At 39.3% G+C, this 15,212-nt stretch overlaps 1 long non-coding RNA gene across 1 annotated transcript; it reads right to left on the bottom strand.

Moving 5' to 3' along the window:
* Positions 1-13,623: 13,623 nt before the first annotated feature.
* Positions 13,624-15,201, bottom strand: LOC124257225. Its single transcript, XR_006893208.1, has 3 exons — positions 15,126-15,201; positions 14,837-14,958; positions 13,624-14,189 (listed from the first exon to the last, which is right to left on the bottom strand). It is a non-coding gene; the product is annotated as an uncharacterized LOC124257225 (long non-coding RNA).
* Between the last annotated feature and the right edge of the window lie 11 nt (positions 15,202-15,212).

Genomic DNA, 15,212 nt, shown 5'->3' with positions numbered 1-15,212 from the left:
GGCTTGTCATACATACCTCGCTGTCATAAACACACAGTTTCGATCTTGAGATAATCTGCTTCATACTCATGTTTATCAAGCAAAATATTTTCGTTTATATTTGTCCTGAAGAATAGTTATACACCTTATTAATTAAAAGTTGGGTAGCAGCAGATTAGTCTTGTTTTTTTACCAAATTTATGTAAGGACCATTTCAATTATTGTTAACCTGATATTTATTAAGGTGAGTTCTTTTTCAGCTGCAATGGTTGTCATTATAATTATGTACATGTATAATAAAGCTTAATATTTCAAAATATTGCCGAGGAGTTATATATTAACTCACTCACTCACCTCATATTTCAAAATGATTAACCCGTGAAGATCCGGGTCAGAATTGATCTTCAGTAACCCATGCTTGTCGTTAGAGGCGACTAACGGGATCGGGTGGTCAGGCTCGCTGACATGGTTGACGCATGTCATCGGTTCCCAGTTGCGCAGATCGATGCTCATGTTGTTGATCACTATGTACATTGTCAGGTCCAGACAGACGTCCGCCATATAGCTGGAATATCGCTGAGTGCGGCGTACAACTAAACTCTCTCTCACACACACACACACACACACACACACACACACACACACACACACACACACACACACACACACACACACACACACACACACACACACACACACACACACACACACACACACACACACACACACACACTCACACTCACTCACTCACACTCACTCACTCAAAATGATTGTGTCAAGTATGTATCCAATGCAGTGTTTACAATACAGCTGATCATTCTGGGGTAATGATATTTCGCGAGTGAGCTGGTTTTAATGAGAGTAGCTGTTAGCTGATTTCATTACATCCACAAGAAGGGCATACATATTGATAAATCAAGATGAATACCCAATGCCATTTAAAAAGAGTTGAAATGGAGCATTTGCTATACATGTATTTGCTATAACACTTTCTCAGAAAAATCTAATCCGGGACTTGAAAATCAGGCCCCTAATCGCCAGCACACTAAGTCAGCGATCTAACCCACTCAGCCGTAGCTTCTTTCAAAACCCCTATTCCACAGAGGACATGTTTATCTCCTCCTTAATAGAATTCGTAAGACCGGAAACAAGTATCTGGGCACCATGTGAACTGGTGTCAATGAACTTTTATTAAGAATATCAACACAATGTTTGAGGATTAGTCTGACCAATGTTTCCTCAAAAAAGATTCATTGACAGAAACCTTACCTGGTAAAAGGAGTCAATGTATTCGTTGCATTTATTACAATGTACGATACACCATAACGGGGACTTTATCATTGATAACATCTATGCATCGTTGTTGGAGAATATTATATGTGGAAAAATCTCAATAATACTGGTCTCGTGCTTCGGTGACATTTGCTTTATTTATCACCCCTGTGACGATAAAATGAAAGGGTTTATTGGAAAGGGCAAACCCTATGGAAAGTACAAAGCATTGTAATTATTCATCAAATATCAGGAATGATACCAGTGGTAGTCCATTTCCCCTTGAAAAACGACTGCACAGAATAACACAATGCTCATTGAATACGAGTTTGGTCAAAGCAGCGTTTCCAGTGCTTCGTGTGTCCACACTACGAACGACGCAGACCCGTCTCGCCGGTGCATTTTAATTATCATACGAAAACTCAGCCACTATTATGATAATAAATGTAGTTTTAAACTATGGTTATGAATAAAAGAAGCATGTGTCTACAATACACCTGGTTCACGTCAACCGCCACATGGCGTACGTGACACAAAACATGTGCATGGTGCAGAAACATCCTACGAAATCAAGTGTCAAGCCAGGGAGGCGTTGAGGTACACTTCAGTTGAACTATTCCCAAAACCCTCATCGATTAAAGAATTATTGCCGTAAAACAAATGTTACATGCCTCAGTTTGATAATACGATGGTATTATCCGTGCACATGGTAATCCACAAATGGTAATAAAACATTCATGTCCGACACCTCTAATCTCAAAAGTTGTCAGAGTTATCTGTCAAACGTTGTTGTCTGTAAATAATTGCCTTACTGTACACACTCTAATTTCACATGGAGAAAGTTAGTTGCGTTAAGGAATTATGTGCACATGGTACCGCAAATAAACACACTGAAAAATGCACATCAGAAAAGTTTTTACAATACCAATAGTTCAGTTAACAACATAACGATTTTCATTAAAATGAAAACACAATTCAAAGGTCAAAAGATCCAAGGGGCTATATAAAAAAATGTTCAGAGCTATCACATTCTTCGGATGGTTGGTGTACTAAGATAGCCATATGGGGTCATTTTGGTAGCATATTTTTGTCATTTCTCGTTTTTGCAATCGAAATTTTGAATATTTTGACGGTACTTTGATTCTAATTTCCTGATAAAATCGCCTATTATAAACATAATAAGAGTCATGCTATTTATTAATTTCGTATTGTTTCTATAGTAAACAACAACAAACTTAACATTACCTTTTGTCATGAGAGGAAATGGTAAAGCAAAAGTAATGTACCTGCACTTTAATAACTTGAAATAATGATATCTCAACAGTGTAACATCAAATGTAAGCCCTGTCAACAACGGGCGCGGTGGGCGAGCTGGCTAAGGTGCCAGGCTAGTGATCCAGCGAGCTTTAGGTGTCGGGATCGAGCCCACCTGTGACAGGGTGTAAAACTTTGTGTGCACACTCTTTCAGTGTTGTTACAACCCCTAGTGTACAGTACAAATCCCTGAGCACTTAAAAGAACCCACGAATCCGTTGGTATATGACCAGATGATGGCCACATGAATACGAGCAAACACCAAGTTGCAGGTACAGCAACGTGCAGTGAACTTGGACAAAGTACTGTGACTATGTGTCCAGTCCACCCAGCTGTGAATGGGTACCTCGTTAGGATGAGAAGGCCACAATAACTCGGTGCGCCTAGTGGCTGCAAGAGTTGTATGATCCCCAGGGAGTTGAGATTGATTACACGATGTACCGTTGGGACTAACATCCAGTTATCGAGGGAAAACATACCAGCGCCTTGAGCATGCACCAGTTGCCTTGATATGTGCGCTATATAAATATCCTATAATAATAAATGCAGCTGTCTGGTAGCATCGACGAAGTTTACATGATGTTACAACATATTATGTTTTTCTTTCGAGAGGGAACACAGTTTCTTTGACGAGAACTTTACTGGAACGCCTTTGTCTATTTTCAACACCACGATTCATCTTGCCTTTTGACAAACAAAAGAGTACTTGCTGTTCCCTATCGTGGTAACTGACTCCCAGTGAGACGTACCTTAAGAAATGTAAAAAACATATTCTCCACTGGAGGTAGAAGTTTCCAGGAAACTGAATATGTCATACTCATTGTACACAGCGATGATCTGTGGTCGTTTTCCCAGAACATTCAACACATATTAAACCATTGATCATTCAAGTGACGATTGCAAACAGCATCGACCAAGTGGTAGAAAAAGACAGGTGATTAGGCTTTTAGAATATGTATTGGTCAGTAATAATCATTCTAATCCTACAACACAGCCATGCAACAGGGGACACGTCTACCAATTCCTAAATATGACTAACTTAGCCGATGTTGAAGTACTTAGCACGTTCTCAGCTACAGAAAACATGTTGAGACAAGTGGTAAGGTTATGAAGGTGCATGTTTTACAGCCTTAATACAAAATACAAGACACTATCATTGCCACATATTTATCAGAAGATTGAAAGATTAATTCAGATATATACAGAAGCATATTTAACTTAGAAACGTAAAGTAGCAATAACCTCCTCACTATCTAGCGTCACCTGTCACAACAGCCAATGTTCACAACACAAAATAGATTTTGCCATGGTCAATTTCGAAATATACACAAAAATATGTGCTGTATATGCTATGAAAACTAAAAGTAACTGATCCTTGGTCACAAGAAACTAACAAAATCGATATATTTTATCTTCATATATTTGTGTTGAAAACGAACTCGAGTAACCTTGTAATAATATGAATACGCAAAACAATTGTGACACGTGTGCTCCAGTTGTCTTAGGTCGTGTATTGACGCCTGTGAAAGGGGAAATTTAATATATAATATACAAAACACAAAATTACTTTGTGTAAGCCAACAAAAATATTCCTTCAGCATTATAGTTTATCCAAAACCTTCATCATAACAAGTATAGTAATAAGTTAAATATAATGACGATTTTCCACGTCTAACAATACTAGTTTCCACATCTGCGTTTACATGTAATGTTACTATGTCATACGTCATATGAGGTCACTCCAAAATTGTTTACGTCATGTATAGCACATATGTCACTGATTATTTTGAATGCCCGTTAAACAAGGTGTTTGTTGAGCCGTACATTTTAGTGAATTAGAAAATGAATAAAAAATAAGAAGTCAAACATGGTGTACAGAGCTATCCTGACATTTGGAGAGTTTAATAATACTATTTGCTGGGATATTAGTATCTGACTCCATGGTATGTTTACAGAACCAATAAGGCAATTATTGGTGTATTAACAAGGGGTGAACGACTCGTTAATCAAAACAATGGTTTCACGATGGCAGTTCAATGAAAATAGTTACTGAATATACGTATCTTGGTGTACGTTTCAATTATTCATTAAATATTGAATATTGGTAAAAACAAAAACTAGAATCACGTGTTGTTTAATCTAGACAATCTTGGTTCTATAACAAGGGCATCAAATATAAGGTATCTGCTCTGTTCGTATGTGTTTGGATGCGTGTGGGTGTGCGTGGGTGTGCGTATGTGTTTGGATGCGTGTGTGTGTGCGTGTGTGATGTAATTAGTCATTTTATGAACAAATTTCGTCAAAGATATGTTTCGTCAGAATTGGATGAATGTCCTTTGTTCAGGTTCTCGATTTGGTGAGTATTGGTCCCTTAAACACTACTGAGCCTGAGAGATATTAAACATTACAAGCAAGAAACATTAACACTGTAAACAGTCAATGGCTGAATATGTAAGGTTTGGCGCTATTTGTATGTCGGATATCAAAGACATGTCATCGCTTATTTATATGGGAAGCACATAACGAGTTCATGAAAGCGTATATTCAACAGTATTATTTTTGTGACAATTTGGGAAACACATCAGAGCTTTAGTATCAGTGGACCAATATGTCCATGGTAAAGCCTTGTTTCTAGCACAACCATTGGCAATAGCAACGACTAAGTGTTGGTAACTAATTACATTATTAGTAATCATGCTTGTAACTTCTCATTGTCCATACTTTGCGTATCACTGTGATACTAAGCATATGGATCGATGGCCCGAGGTACAGTGAACTCTCTTGATCTCTAATACATGATGGAAATTGACTCGGTCATGCTTATTGATATAACCCAAAAGACAAAAATATCTAGTAAGAAGTAATTGTTTCTGAAATTGAAGGCAGATCAAAATACTTAGTACTTAAAAAGAAATCTGACCCAATGGAATTATCTAAAGTTAAATCATGGTACCTAAATGGGTAAATGTATGTAAGTGAATTTGAATATTTTTTTTATTTGTTTAACGCTGCATTCCAATATTCAAGCTGTATGGTTTGTAAATAATCGATTCTGAACCAGAAAATCCAGTGTCATCAAGCCTGACCACCCGATCACGCGTGGGTAGCTGAACACCAATTCTTACCCGGATCTTCACGGGTCATAACACTATTCAGTTAACCCATCAACAACAAGATTGAGCTAACATAAGGCCACAATAGAAATAGAAGAATGTACTGAAGAATTCTTCACATCTTTAGTTAGTTTTTTTTCGAAAGGATCCAATGTGTAAGCAATGTGTAAATACGAATGCAGTCAACGGAAAGCATAATAGAATCAAGAGCGAAGATTACTTACAGCCCTCCTTCAACAACTCCAGGTATCCCACAACCATGTACAGACTTGTCTCCTTAAAATGCTCAATACATGCATGTCTGTGTTCTGTCTTGAGTTCAGAACATGCTGTTTGTTACCTTGCACCATAAATTTAAGCATATCCACCAAGAACTGCTCAACTCTTATCCTCCCACTGGTGTTTTATGTTTGTCTGCGCGTCATTGTTGAGGTTTGCCACACAACCATAAATTGCCCTGCACTAACAGGACGTTAGTTTGCACATTTTACAACTTGCCCTGCTGAGAACAAGTGAGCAGACACGGTGCAATAAATTAAGAAATCCAGTTTCAGCTGAAAGGAAAGAAACACACCGGGGAGAAAAACCAGGTGAAAGTATTACACAACGTAGCAACGGGTTATTGCTATATCCGTTACCCGGAAAGTATTGGCTCATTTAGGTGAGGGTGTATGAGAAGACTTGAGGGCAATCTCGGCAGCACTTGAAATGAGAGTTGAAGTGGAATTTTATGATGGTCAAGTGATACTTTGAAAGCTGAGTAGCCAAAAGACTTTGTTATGTAACCCATCTAAGTGCATTAAGTAAACATTTTACATTGAAACGTTATGATCTTGTTTATGTGAGTATTGGTTTTAGCCTTCATATAGGATAATTGAATTATTATTATTATTATGTTTTACAGATTAAAGATTGTATGCAGCAGAGAGGGTTCGGGTGATCCTGGCACAGTCAGGCTGGTAAGGCTCATCATCAGCTCAGGGCCCTTGCCCCCTCTACACGCAGCCCAGACAGCGAATGGGACTTCTCCCAGGAAACGCTGCCTAGTCGAACCCACCAAGAACCTTCCGGAGAATATGAAGGCTCCCCAACACTGCAGCCTTCTGCATTACCCAGAGTGTCAGAAGGGCTGTACTCCCGGTGGAGAACCCGGGCACTCTCCTGATCTGTGCCAAGAGATCAGGAGGTACCAAACCAAGGGCACCGAGAACAATGGGGAGCCTGACGACAGTGTACTTGGGATGCAAGCGAGACATTTCAAAGGCGAGGTCCGCATATTTATCATGCTTTTCCTTAATCTTGCCAATCACATTGGTGTCAAAAGGGACAGAAAATTCTATGATATAAATAAATTCATTGGCTTTATCAAAAAGGACAAGATCAGGTTTGTTAGCTGGAATTCTTCTGAGGCTGTATATGGGCCTATTCCACAGAAGTTTGAAAGCATCATTTTCCATGACGCCCTGGACATGTTCAGGGTCGTACCATGGATGGACCTCGGAGTCAAAGCCACAGGCATGTCGGAGACGGTAGTAAAAGCAACGAGCCATGCCATCATGTCGTTTAAGATATGCTGTTTGTGCCAAGGAAGGGCATCCACTGACAAGGTGTTGGACAGTCTCTGTAAATTCATTGCAAAGTCGACATTTCATGTTAATATTCTCTTTAAGAATCACATTTAGGCGATTACGAGTGGGAAGTGACTGGTCCTGAGCAGCAAAAAGGAAGCCCTCAGTTTCACATTTAAGACCAGCCGACTTCATCCAGGCGAAGGAGTCGGTGGGATTGCTATTCTGTTCAACACACTGCATGTACACACGATGCAATGGCTTCTCAGAAAGCTTCTCCACAAACGACCGACTCTGGGCAGACTTGGTGAAGGACTTCACCTGGTTTACTCCCATCGCTGTACCGTCCAGCAGTACATTGCCATCAACAAAGTCAACCTCAAATCTCAGATTCTGTCCAACAACCTTGGCACGCTTAAAATAACTGTGGAATTCCTTGCTTTCATCATGAGTCTTCACATGCATCACCAGAGGATCATCCGATAAATAAATATGTACAAAAGTACACAATAAAATTCTGTCATGAAGAGCCTCCACATTAATCAAACCCCGACCTCCAGAATTGATTGGCATGTATAAACGGTTAAGAGAGGAACGAGGGTGGTGGGCTCTGTTATCAGACATGATCCTTCTGGTCAGACGGTCAAGACTCTGGATGTCTTGTTTTGTCCAATCAACTACTCCAAAGGAATAGGAGAGGACTGGCACAGCAAAAGTATTGGTGGCTTTGACCTTGTTACGAGCATTTAGCTCTGAGCTCCAGATTTTCTTTAAACGAGATTTATACTCGGCCCGAAGTTTTTCTTGAATCTGGGCATTCTGGAGCTTGTCTCGAACTTGCATTCCAAGATAGGTGTAGGCCTGATCTTCCACAAGATGCTCAATAACTCCTCCCCCCTTGTAACCTGACCGATCCATCATTAATTACCTTGCCACGTTTCAAATGAAGAGTATTACATTTGTCGAGTCCAAATGTCATGCCAATATCATTCGAAAAGGACTCGACAAGGAGAACCTGCTCTTTCAAATTGGAATCTCCTTTGGCAAGGAGTTCGATGTCATCCATGTAAAGGAGATGAGTAAGAGGTGTTGGGGATCTGTGCTGAGGAGGTCCGGGATGGTAACCCTCCTCTTTATTGAGCAGAAAGCTCAAAGGATTTAGAGACAGACAAAAAAGCAAAGGACTAAAGGAATCCCCCTGAAATATTCCCCTTCTGATTGGAATAGATTCCGAAGTCTGCACCTGCCCTTGTGAGTACATCTCAAGTTGAGTCGACCAGCAACTCATCAAAGACTTGAGTAAATCAAGTAGTCGCTCAGGGAGGTCAATACAATGAAGAGACTTCAGAATCCATTCGTGAGGGACAGAGTCGTATGCTTTTTTGTAGTCAATCCAGCACATGGAGAGGTTGCGGTGATAAGTTTTAGCCTCTTCCAAAATCATTTTCTGTACAAGAAGTTGATCCTTGCACCCCCAACATCCCTTTCTTGCTCCCTTCTGCTCTCTGTAAATGATATCATTGGAAGAGCAGTAAGATGACACGAGGTTTGTCAAACACCCTGTGAATATTTTGTATTGTGTATTCAAACATGTGATAGGGCGGAAGTTTTTGGGATCAGTCAAGTCTCCTTTCTTGGGGAGAAGTATTGTGCGACCTTTGCAGAACCATGGAGGAACATCACCTGTGTCCACGAGAGTATTAAAACAGTGTAGTAACGGTGTTTGGACACAGGGGAACAGTTTCCAATACCGGTTTCGAATGCCATCAGGCCCTGGAGCTGTATTAGATTTGGACTTTTTTATAACACTTTTCAGGCAATCTGGTGAGATGTAACAGACAAACGACCTAGTTACCTTCTCATGCATTGCATGGTCATAATCACGGACCCATGGTGCCTCAAGGTTACAGTTGCCGGGTACAGACCACAACTGTTTCCAGAACCTTTCATTGGCATCCATGGGAGGCCGTTTGTCATGTTCACCATCACCTTTTGTTTTCAGTTGCCTGTAGAAGTGTTTTTCATTGGTTCTAAAAAGTTTATTTTGTTTGATGAATTTATTTTTCTTTTCCCATTTTTTCTTTCTTTCAGTCCAAACCTTTATTTTGGCCTTAAGGGAATCGACAATTTGGAGAAGTACCTTTTCTTTTGTTGTCTTGTATTGTAATTTTAATTTTCTCCAAATTGACTTTTGCCGTTTTGACATTGGACTCCCTGATGATCTTAACTTCAGGCACAGTTCTATCCAGGAAATGTATTTTCTAGTTTCCGTTAGTTTTACTTGAAACCGGTTTTTCTTTGGTGTTTTGTTCTTAGTGTTAGATGTTTTTTCTTTGGAAACTGTGTGAATTTCCTCCAAGGTTCGAGCGGCAGCATAGACACAACAATTAACTTCATGTAATGAACAGTCCGATGAAAGTTTCATAGAAATAATATCATTTAATAAATTGATTTCATTTTTTTGGGAAAAGATTCATTTGTTTGTTTAATTGGCCTCCGATTTTCTAAAGGTATGCCAGATATTTCATCATAAATAGAATGAAACAAAATATACACAGGGTTTTCGGAAATATCTGCGACTGAAGAAGAGGAAGAGTGAGGGTCTGAAATTTCGGGGCCAATTAGCTCTTTGTCGGAAGAGTTTCCATCAGCAAGAGGAAAGAGGTTGACACGGACGTCCATTAGAAGTTTCGGGTCTGCTGCCACTTGAGCATTCTGTTCATGCAAAGGTTCCTGACGGGCACCAGTTGTGGGTTGAACTGGCTCACGGGGCAAGAGATTTTTCAGCCGCCGGAATTGATCTCGAAGATTTTGCTCCGTCAGGTAAGCATACATGGGCATGGCATTGTCCCAATGCAGCTTAAGCGACTTGCCATTTATTCGTGGATTATCAGGCCATCCTGTCGCTTTCGCACACTCTAGTAGTGTGGATTTTAGATGGTTTGACCAAGATATTCTTGGTCGGGTTCTGTGCCTTCCCCTGGGGCAAGTCCCATCTCCAGTAAGGTTGGTTTGACTACCGGAGGAAGGCTGACTGGGCTGCGGAAGTGAAAGACTATACTCTTCTTGGCTGTTAGTAACCCAGTGAAAAACCAGCTTCGGGGGGGGTCAGCCCTAACTGGGTGATGTACGTTTGGTTCAGGGAATATAATTCCCCTATCTAGGCCCACCACGGAGAGGCGTACATCATCAGGCCCTTATTATTATTATTATTATTATTATTATTATAGGATATTTATATAGCGCACATATCAACGCAACTAGTACATGCTCAAGGCGCTGGAATGTTTCCTTGATCAACGGATGTCTTTTTTTCTGGCAGTTGGTATTCAACTCATGCAGCCTGTTAATCGAGGCGAGTTATCACACAGCCTCATCCCCACAAGGTCTGACAGGGGTATTTCTTTAATAATTTCGATGATTGATTTGCTGATCATAACAGAAAACATGATTTTATGAACACCTTGTTTACTAATAACCATATGAAAATCCGATACTGTAACACCTTGTTTAACAATGTCTTAAAGTGTCAACTATAATGTGTGGAAATGAAGCTTCACTCGTTCCCGGTATCGCCCAATTCAGTTTATTAGTGTTCGAATCAGGATGGGCCGTCGTGATTGACAAGTCTCTTTGACATCGGCAGTATTTCAGCCATTTAGTGGTCAAAACAAGTTATATATTCATGACACATAAATAGAGAACATAAGACCATGTTTAAGAACTACATTAAAACCAACCAGAAAGTCACAGGTATAGATGCAAAACCAGCATGTAAATCTAAAACCACAGACAATACAACATCTAAAACAAGCTACAAATCGTCAACAACTGAAGATACATCACCGCACCGAGGACCACTGGGTCTTACGGTACGTTCGCTTTCTGCATGGACCCTAGCTGGATTTACACTTCAACCGTTTACGATTGTGCCATTAATATATTTAGAAACATATTCATCAACACATTTCAAACACGACAGTAATATGAAATCTGTAATAAATACAATATTAATCTTCTCAGAAAGATGCTACATGGACATTGCACATTTTCATGAACCAGCAACAGTTTCATTCCACTGCAAGGACACCATATATTTGTATTTTCTGTCATAGGAACCTGGCAGCTGATGATGTAAGTTGCACTTCTGTTGGGTGCCAAGACACTGTGACATCACACTGCCACAAACATATCGGTCATATATTTTAAGATGATTTATATTATTGAAAAATTTTGACCTTCCCTAACGATAAATCTATGTACACTTGAGGGGTAAAACATTGAGTTGGAAAACATACCCTCCCTGTTGAACCTCCTGCACACCATTTTATGATGGCAATATTTATGAATGTTATTCACAATTTCTGTTCGGAGTGACAAAGTAACCCCTCTCAAATATGTTGAACGTATGATTCAGGTATAGCACTGAACTGAACTACTCATTAATGTAATAATTTCCCACTAGACCGTAAGATAAATGGGATGGCTTTAACTTTCTAGCAGTCAACTTCTCTTTCGTGTCGAGTAATATTAATATTTCAGCAGCTCCAGCCTTGGTAGTAAACGTTTACAACGTGTGAGGTATAATCGAACATGGTCTTTCTTTGAAGAATCGTCGTTCGACTCCTGCTCCAATGGTCTTTGATCAAGGTTACAATTTTCAAGACATCAACTTTGGTAAACATGACAGCTTCGACATTACTATATGTGAATAGTCCGTGACAACAATGATGCAATATGTTATTTATTTGTGTCGTCTGTGCTCTTGTTGTGTCATGTTAACCATCGACTTGGATTTGCTCATCATCTGCTCATCAACAGCTGGTATTATCTTATTTTGAGTATTGATTCATAAACAAGTCCTCATGATATAGCTGAAATCATCAAATCCACTCTGTTTTGTCACAGATTTCTTCATACAAATTTTTTTGTCGCTTATATTCTCTTAAACCTTGTCACGTGATGTTACTTAACTATTTAGTCAGTTAAATTCTGTGGTTCGCAGACATAATAATGTTGTGAAATGCAGTGCACATTCTCAACTCTGATTATACGCATGTTCGTTATGGAGATGAGGAATGATTCTTATATGGATAACAGAGAAGCGATCATGCAAAAAAACAAACAATGATTCCATTACTAATATCCCGTTGTAAAAGTTAATGTCGAGAATCACCGGAAGGCTCGCATCAAATACAAGGATGTCATCAAGTCACTGTTTACCATTTTTAAGTGATTCACAAACCCGTTGTGATCTGATTGTAAGCTTATGTTCATGTTGTATGAACGCCGGCCAATATGTATACAAATGTCAGTTATCACCCTAAACGTCTCGTCAATGTATCCCAAATAACCGGTAGAGCAGGACATGCTTACAATCCGTCCATTATTAGAAACTTTAACACTACGTGTTTACGCATAAAAGAATTGCAGATTTAGAACGAGGTGAAATCCCAGTTTATCCATTACGAAGGATGACCAATGTTTACACACTTCCCTCAATCTCAGGAATAATCAGCACCATAATGTGTTCTCGGAAAATCAGAGAAAATCAACTGTGAACTCCATTCAGCTAATATGTTTAAATCCTGGAACATCAAAGAGTATCAGTTGCCTAACTCTTGATCATGTCGCAGATGCAAAGGTACGTGCAATTTACACTAGGTGATGTCAGATGTAAAAACAGGATTTAACGTCACGTACAAGATTATTTATGTGTATTACGACGTGCATCGACGTAGGTGAGTATGGTAAGTGCTTTCTTTTTAATTGATTAAGATGGTATGAAATCATAGATAGGCCTGAAGTTTACGTTAAACGCCTCGGCCAAATTCCCATGTATTGATTTGTCAATTCGAGCAGAAATTCCGATTCTGATATGTACTGATAATCAGATCAGCAAGGAGAGATGCATTTGTACCCCTGGGGATGTCGAAATATCATATCTCCAAATGTCACAAGATAGTATAAATTAGGAAAATAATTCACATGGTATTTTCTAAATGTCCGTCAAATCACACTTCCTTTCATTTTAAACATTTCGTAATGAGTGAGTGAGTTTGTATCGCTTGAGCCCGCTTTTAGCAATATTCGAGCAATATCACGGCGGGGGACACCAGAAATGGGCTTCACACATTGTACCCATGTGGGGAATCGAACACGGGTCTTCGGAGTGACGAGCCAACGCTTTAACCACTAAGCTACCCCTACGCCGCATTTCGTTCTGAACCTGAGAGGGTTCATTCATTCCAGCACATCTCTTTGTTGAATTTGAGTGAGAACTAAAATGAGCTGTATGGTTCAGATCTGTGACATGAATGTTTTATCGGCGTGGATTGTTTCTTGGATTCAAGGTAATAAATGCTCAAAAACAAAAGTCTGAGTAATTCGTTTATTAGGAACGAAGTTCTTGTTAAATGTTTAGCATATGTAAGTCCATGCAATATCCATCTTCTGAATGTACAGACAAATTAACAGTAGAATATACTGTCAAAGTGACCAAAGGGTTGATGGCAGTTTCTATACGTCAGTGTTCGGAGTCCCACGTCATCAGAAAATGTCATCAGTATTGCCTAATTGTATGTACTCTAAAAGTGATTTTGTGACCCCTTAGCCAGTTAACAGTATCTTTCTTCAATGACACAAATCACTGACAAAATAGTTTGAATTAATACATGTAACACTGCACACAATTTTCCAAAGATTAACAACGTTGATATTTTAATTCTATTTCAAAGAATGCCAGATTAAACAGAATAACTACAGTCTTAAGAGGAATGTTAATGCTTGGAATACACAAACTTAATGATAAAAAAATAATTAACAGTTACAAACAACTGCATACATGTTTGACGGCTGGTTTAAACAGGGAGAAAGGCCACCAGGATGAGGGGAAGGAGAAAAGCGATCGCACTGCACTTCCGCAGAGTGGAAACTCCAGCATCTACGAAAATAGGGAAAATTTAACATAGACAGTAAAGACATGAACGTAATACGGACAGGTTTCATTGCAAACGCATAACGTGCATTATTTATGTCAACTACTATGATAAGTATAAATATCGACGTCAATAACCTTGGGTAAATTAAGACAATAAAGCGTCCCCCAACAGAGTAGCATGTATCCCCGAGGAACAAGCAATGTGATAAGGTCAGCACAAAACCAGTTTCATAACTTTCCAATTTAAGGCATATGAAAACATACAAAATGAAAGTTCAGCTATGTTTATTTGATAGAAGTATATTTGTGTGAACTGTGCAGAAAAAAAAAATGTTTCTGATGATCGTCAGGCTTTGGTTATGAACATAATAATAAGTCACAAGACATGTTTCAGACTCAAACCAGATTTGCTCAAACGTACAAGGTTTTTATGTTCGGACCTTCTTCCTTTTTTTGCATTATGTACGGTATTATTCCAACGTGACAGGCGATTGATTGGTTTAATTTTGTTTCTGCAAACATTCCAGCAATACGACAGTGGAAGGGACAAAAGAACTGTTGTGAATCGAACACGCACAGTCCACATGGCTACCACACCGCCCTTATGTTATAAGACAACATTGATTAGGATATATCGACATCATACTTACTACATGTTAGGGATTGAAGTCTCGCCGTGGGGTACACAACCAGTGCAGATGCTTTGACTCCAGCCAAACAAGTGTCTTCTTCTCCTGCGTCGGTCAGGCATTTGATGTACGTCTCCAGCGGACTTAAAAAAAAAGATTTGTTGCTGTGAACTGAATAACAGGTCGAGTGTTTTTATACAAACTAATGTTGATAGTAAATTGAATTATATCCAAATGTAGATGTGTATAAGATTATAAAGGTAATGCGAATTAATATGGGGTAAACTGTGTATCATAATCAGGTATTTACTGGCAGGCATTGTTCCCATCGAGGTCACTTGCCCAGAAGGTTCTTTGGCATGAGCAAGGTGACTTCAATTCTGATGCTGAAACCAAA

The sequence above is a fragment of the Haliotis rubra genome, unplaced genomic scaffold (assembly GCF_003918875.1).
Source record: "Haliotis rubra isolate DU_JTF1 unplaced genomic scaffold, ASM391887v1 Scf652, whole genome shotgun sequence".
NCBI lineage: Eukaryota > Metazoa > Mollusca > Gastropoda > Lepetellida > Haliotidae > Haliotis > Haliotis rubra.
Note: the sequence above shows the minus strand (reverse complement) of the source record. Positions and strands in the feature narration are given on the sequence as shown.